Consider the following 7,500-nt stretch of genomic DNA (forward strand, 5'->3'; position numbering starts at 1 on the left):
TTGTTGTCACTCCCATTTACGTTTTCTCACTGCAGCATCAAATCTTCTACCTCCTCCTCCTCTCCTCCTCCTCCTCCTCCTCCTCCTCCTCCTCCTTCCCTTCCCTTTTCTACGCCTGTTGTTCGTTTCTCTTCCTCTGCCTATTTCTCTCTTATACTCCTCTTCCTTTTCCATCTGACTATGATCTCCCTCTTCCTCGTTCTCCAATCAGTTTCTCCCCTCCATCGTCTCCTGTTCCTCCACCTCCTATTTCCTCTACATGCTTCCTCCTCCAGCCAACACCTCCTCCTCACACCATTCCTTCCTTCACCTCCTCCTCCTCTTCCCATACCACCACTACCATTATGCACGCCTCCTCCTGCTCCTCTTCCTCTACCACCACTGCCATTATGTACTCCTTTTTTCCACCACCACCTCCTCCTCCTCCTCCTCCTCCTCTTCTTCCCTGTACATCTGCCATTGGCTGGCCACGTCAGGCACGGGTGCTCCTTCCCGTTAAGTGTGTGTAGCCAGCACAGGATCACTAGGTAGTGACCTTCTCCAGGTAATGACCTTCTTCAGGAAATGTACTGACGGGTCATTATGGACTACCGTCTGTTATCACACACACCAGACGCTACCGTTCGTTCTTCTGTCCCTGTCTCTTTCTGTCTCTTCAGTGTCGTCTTTTTTTTTTTTTACATCACCTCTTCTCTTTTGGTAAGGTCTCGTAGAAAGTATTCATGGGTACTAGGTCCCCATCCTCCTCCTTCTTCTTCTCCTCCTCCTCCTCCTCCTCCTCCTCCTCCTCCTCCTCCTCCTCCTCCTCCTCCTCCTTTTCTTCTTCTTCTTCTTCTTCTTCTTCTTCTTCTTCTTCTTCCTCCTCCCAGAGCATTTAGTTCATAGTCTGTCTCTCCAAAGATCTTCTTATTGCTCCCTTCATACCACACTCCCCCACCACCACACCACAACCACCTCCACACCACACACCACCACCACCTCCATACCACACACCACCACTGCCACACACACACACTACCACCACCACCTCCACCACAGCCTTCAGACAACCTTGCTAGTGACTGGACACTGGCATTATCATGGCCAGGGCTCAAGGGCGCTTCAGTCATGGGTCCAACACGTTGGCAACCCCAGCTCACCTTCTACAACACACACACACACTCACACACACACACACACACACACACACACACACACACACACACACACACACACACACGAACACCTGCTGGCAAACATTAGAATTGCATTCACGTACGGTGGAGAAGGAAATGTTCAGCAAACTGTTCAAAATCTTGTATTTGGCTAGAGCTGGAACATGTTATTCCAGGTTTGGTGACCGTACTTAAAGAGGCACAAAGAGTTGATAGAGAAGGTGCAGAGGAACGCAGCGATGTTGTTGTTACTACGTGTAAGAGAATTATGTGTATTTTTCCCGTCGAGAATTTCGCCATGAGTAAAGTAGAGTAAGGGGTGACTTGATCACAACATTCGTCTTTCTAAACCAGTTTTATAACTTCCACATGCAAAGATACAACAGTTCTTTGCCACAACATAGCATAGAATAAGCAAGAATCGTTTTATAAATTATATATATATATATATATCTATATATATATATATATATATATATATATATATATATATATATATATATATATATATATATATATATATCCGGAAATCTTATGATATAGGAACGGTCGATGAATGAAATACGTACTGAGGTGTGAAAAATTGAATGTGGACAACACATGCAGAAGCTTAGAAAGAAAAAATTGTTGTATGATTAACATACACCGTTCAAGAGATGAGGTGGGGGTAGGGGGTGCCTCCTTCACGAGTGTAGGCCCCCTCCCCCCTCCCACTCCCAGAACAAGACTAATTGGTATTTACTCTCTCTCTCTCTCTCTCTCTCTCTCTCTCTCTCTCTCTCTCTCTCTCTCTCTCTCTCTCTCTCTCTCTCTCTCTCTCTCTCTCTCTCACACACACACACACACACACACACATTTTCCTGGGTCATCTTTTCCTCCTTTCTCCCCACCCCTTGGTCATCATTTTCCTCCCTTCTCCCCATTCCACTTTTAGCTTGTTCTTTTGAGGCCTGTTATGAGGAACTAGAGACTGGTTTACAGCGTGTGGGGGAAAAGAAGAGACAGTCTTTAAGCGTTTTAGAGGAAGATGAGACAGATTTTAGGAGTTTTAGAGGAAGAAGAGACAGATTTTAAGAGTTTTAGAGGAAGATGAGACAGATTTTAAGAGTTTTTGAGGAAGATGAGACAGATTTTAAGAGTTTTAGAGGAAGAAGAGACAGATTTTAAGTATTTTAGGGAAAGAAGAGACAGATTTTAAGTATTTTAGGGAAATAAGAGACAGATTTTAAGCGTTTTAGAGGAAGAAGAGACAGATTTTAAGCATTTTAGGGAAAGAAGAGACATTTAAAGCGTTTTAGGGAAAGAAGAGACATTTTAAGCGTTTTAGGGAAAGAAGAGACATTTTAAGCGTTTTAGGGAAAGAAGAGACATTTTAAGCGTTTTAGGGAAAGAAGAGACATTTTAAGCGTTTTAGGGAAAGAAGAGACAGATTTTAAGCGTTTTAGAGGAAGAAGAGACAGATTTTAAACATTTTAGGGAAAGAAGAGACATTTTAAGCGTTTTTTTAGGGAAAGAAGAGACATTTTAAGCGTTTTAGGGAAAAAGAGACAGATTTTGAGCACCTCGAGTGGAAAATTAGGTTCTGCAGTATTAGGTACCAGTTGCTCGACGTATTCTCGCATGCTGCCGTTAACACACAGGTGTGTGTGTGTGTGTGTGTATGAGAGAGAGAATCTGGGGCGTGTAAATGTGCGTGCGGTTCTGTAGGCGCGCGTGCGTGGACGTATTCATTCCCGTGTATACATGTGACGAATCATTTTGCTACGTGTGGTGGATGGTCGGGTGTGTGGTGGATGGTCGGGTGAGTGGATGGGAGGATAAGAGGTGGAGGGAGGAAAAGGGTGTGGAAGAAACAAGAAGACAATGATAAATGAAGTAACTGCTAAAGAATTAAATGATTTATTTAATTATTAGTGTCTGCGAAATCAATTTCATCAGTATCTATAACCCATTTTGAAACGTAGAGTACATTGTAGAAGCCACAAAATCAAAGCCATTTTAATTTTCTACATGGATAGCACTGCTTTCTTATCAATTTATGGATAAATATAAACATATCTGAGTTTATTGGCTCGACGTAACTTAAATAGATGATGCACGGGTTAACTGAAAGCAAGATGAATGCACACGAAAGAATTAGAAACATGAAGATTGCACACGAAAGAACTGAAAACAGGAAGAATGCACACGAAAGAACTGAAAACAGGATGAATGCACACGAAAGAACTGAAAACAGGATGAATGCACACGAAAGAACTGAAAACAGGATAATGCACACGAAAGAACTGAAAACATGAATAATGCACACGAAAGAACTGAAAACAGAAAGAATGCACACGAAAGAACTGAAAACATGAAGAATGCACACGAAAGAACTGAAAACAGGAAGAATGCACACGAAAGAACTGAAAACAGGATGAATGCACACGAAAGAACTGAAAACAGGAAGAATGCACACGAAAGAACTGAAAACATGAAGAATGCACACGAAAGAACTGAAAACAGGATGAATGCACACGAAAGAACTGAAAACAGGAAGAATGCACACGAAAGAACTGAAAACAGGATGAATGCACACGAAAGAACTGAAAACAGGATGAATGCACGCAGTGAAAAAACACGAAGCATATGTATATATATATATATATATATATATATATATATATATATATATATATATATATATATATATATATATATGTATATATATATATATATATATATATATATATTTCTAAAACCATCAGAGAAATATATGTTCCTGGTAACTCCACGATGCTTTAAGCACCTAACACAACTGTGTTTATATTGACGAATGTGAGAGAAGGTATCGTATTGTGGAGATAACACTCGAAGCTGATAGCACACTTCACTAGTGTCTGGCTGATAACAGTAGAAGGAGTGTGGGTCTGTGGAAAGAAACTGAGTATGTGAATCTTCGATGATGATGAGTGGTGTATGGTGTTGGAGAGATGGAGAAAGGGATGTGTTCTATGAGGAGATGGTGGGGAGGTAAAGAGGGAGAAGGTGGTGGGGAAGGAAAGAAGGGAGAGTGTTTAGGGGGGGGGAGATGTAGGAGTCTATAGGCCTAAAGGCCTAAGATATGTGTGGGGTAACCGAAGGCCATTCTCTCTCTGGTGTAAAAGGTCAAGTGCCTTTTATGGTGTCATCTGGGGGAGACGAGACTGGTTGTTGTTGTTTTTATTTACCTTGAGAGAGAGAGAGAGAGAGAGAGAGAGAGAGAGAGAGAGAGAGAGAGAGAGAGAGAGAGAGAGAGAGAGAGAGAGAGAGAGATGCAACACACCTTGAACCTCCACCACTAACCACTAAATTATGTCTAAGCAAGGTCAAGGTGGACGTATGAGGGACAGATGAGGTTACCTCATACTCCTCCTCATCCATCTGTTCCTCTCATCCATCTGTTCCCCCCCCCCCCCCATCATGGGTGATTAGCTTCACCCATGATAGGTGGTTTTCCCCCTCACCTCTTCAGTGGGCCACTGATAAGCAATCAGTGGTCATTTCAGGGGGACGACCCCAGACAGACTGACCTCACCCACTGGGCCAGTGGTAAAGCAGTGGTTATTTTAAGTAGAAAAAAATACCTCCACACTTGTGATTACTTTGATGTACACTCGTCAAAATAGAACCACTGTACACAAGTGTTGTGCACAGATGGTTAAAGAGGTTCTGTTGAACTAGAAGACCAATTTAGCGTTTAGCTGTACTTGCCTTCTCTCGTTTGGATATTCATCGCAAGGTCACATCTCTCTTGTGTATATAAGTAACGAATATTCACACTTACCAAGATTCACACCATTGAAGATTCACATCAGGTTTTTTCATCAGGATCAACTACACTATTTTGAGATAGCTTTTAATTTTCATATCACACGTTGCCCATCGCTATTTCAGACGCTCAAACTTCGTCCGCTAGCATCCAAATCATAACCACGTATGGTAATTAACAAAAAGAAATATTATACATCTTGTTATAGTGTGTTCTCACCTCACAGCACTACTCCCATGCGGAGTTTGAAAAGAAGGAGAAGAAAACATGGGATAAGCCATGTATATGTATTAAGGAAAAGCCATGTATATGTATCAACGATAAGCTATGTGTATGTATTACGGATAAACCATGCATATGTATTAAGGAAAAGCCATGAATATATATTAAGGGGAGGCATGTATATGTATTAAGGAAAAGCCATGTATATGTATCAACGATAAGCTATGTGTATGTATTACGGATAAACCATGCATATGTATTAAGGAAAAGCCATGAATATATATTAAGGGGAGGCATGTATATGTATTAAGGAAAAGCCATGTATATGTATCAACGATAAGCCATGTGTATGTATTACGGATAAACCATGCATATGTATTAAGGAAAAGCCATGAATATATAATAAGGGGAGGCATGTATATGTATTAAGGATAAGCTTTGTATATGTATTAAGGATAAACCATGTATATATGTGTTAAGGAAAAGCCATGTATATATATCAACGATAAGCCATGTATATGTATCAAGGATAAGCCATGTATATGTATCAAGGATAAGCCATGTATATGTATCAAGGATAAGCCATGTATATGTATCAAGGATAAGCCATGTATATGTATCAAGGATAAGCCATGTATATGTATCAAGGATAAGCCATGTATATGTATCAAGGATAAGCCATGTATATGTATCAAGGATAAGCCATGTATATATGTATTAAGTGCACCAGTACTGACTGATAGCTGTGTTGACCTTCTAATCATTACAGACCAGCTGGCGTTTATATTTAGACATTTTCAGCGCATTTAACCTCAGGTCTGAAGTGGGACAGCGCTAGGCTAAGAACTCGCTAGGCTAAGAACTCGCTAGGCTTAAGAACTCGCTAGGCTTAAGAACTCGCTAGGCTTAAGAACTCGCTAGGCTTAAGAACTCGCTAGGCTTAAGAACTCGCTAGGCTTAAGAACTCGCTAGGCTTAAGAACTCGCTAGGCTTAAGAACGCCCTCCCTCCAGCAGAGGTGGTGAGGGAGGAAATGAGGTGAAATATGTATTTCAGTGATCATTCTTAATGGGTAAGGGTCGTTATTTAAAAGGGTAAGGGTCGTTATTTAAATGGATAAGGGGCGTTATTTAGAAGGGTAAGGGTCGTTGTTTAAAAGGGTAAGGGTCGTTATTTCAAAGGGTAAGGGTCGTTATTTAAATGGGTAAGGGGCGTTATTTAGAAGGGTAAAGGTCGTTGTTTAAAAGGGTAAGGGTCGTTATTTCAAAGGGTAAGGGGCGTTATTTAAATGGGTAAGGGGCGTTATTTAGAAGGGTAAGGGTCGTTGTTTAAATGGGTAAGGGGCGTTATTTAGAAGGGTAAGGGTCGTTGTTTAAAAGGGTAAGGGGCGTTATTTAAATGGGTAAGGGGCGTTATTTAGAAGGGTAAGGGTCGTTATTTAAATGGGTAAGGGGCGTTATTTAGAAGGGTAAGGGTCGTTGTTTAAATGGGTAAGGGGCGATATTTAAAAGGGTAAGGGTCGTTATGTAAATGGGTAAGGGTCGTTATTTAAAAAGGTAAGGGTCGTTGTTTAAAAGGGTAAGAGTCGTTATTTCAAAGGGTAAGGGCGTTGTTTCAAGGGTAAGGTGCGTTATTTCAAAGGGTAAAGGGCGTTGTTTCAAGGGTAAGGTGCGTTATTTCAAAGGGTAAAGGGCGTTGTTTCAAGGGTAAGGTGCGTTATTTCAAAGGGTAAAGGGCGTTGTTTCAAGGGTAAGGTGCGTTATTTCAAAGGGTAAGGTGCGTTATTTCAAGGATAAGGGGCGTTATTTCAAAGGGTAAGGGGCGTTATTAGCGATTTTCCCCACGATTCAGTAAGGAGGGGATGGGGGAGGAGTTACTGTACATAGGTGTCATATATTTGTTTCTCTTTTTCTTTTTTTTTTAGGGTTTTAGCCAAGGCGTGTATGAGAGAGAGAGAGAGAGAGAGAGAGAGAGAGAGAGAGAGAGAGAGAGAGAGAGAGAGAGAGAGAGAGAGGTCATTGGCGCTTACGTAAAGCAGTCTTCCAGACCAGATTGTATTAACCCCAGTCAACTGTGTAGCGGTCACTGACGACCCGTCACACACACATTCCATTTTCCCCTTCCTCACTCCTCACTTGTGCTGTCGTAGATCTTCGCGTAGATTTGTAGCCAAGTAGATGTAGTCCTTCGAGTAGATATGTCTCTTTTTGGTGACAGTAGATCGAAGAAACGCTTGACGGTATAGACACATTAGAATCCCCCCCTTTTCTACGCTATATATAGAATATATCTTTTATAACTTATAAGACTATATCATATATGATTATATCATTTG

The 7,500-nt window shown here is 41.3% G+C and overlaps 1 protein-coding gene across 1 annotated transcript in view; it reads left to right on the forward strand.

The window, feature by feature from the left end:
- The window catches only part of LOC139754983 (serine/threonine-protein kinase pim-3-like), a 46,769-nt gene that overhangs the window by 18,819 nt on the left and 20,450 nt on the right, over positions 1-7,500 (forward strand). The gene's annotated exons all lie outside the window — the stretch shown is intronic.

This window comes from Panulirus ornatus, chromosome 18, assembly GCF_036320965.1.
Source record: "Panulirus ornatus isolate Po-2019 chromosome 18, ASM3632096v1, whole genome shotgun sequence".
NCBI classification, from domain to species: domain Eukaryota; kingdom Metazoa; phylum Arthropoda; class Malacostraca; order Decapoda; family Palinuridae; genus Panulirus; species Panulirus ornatus.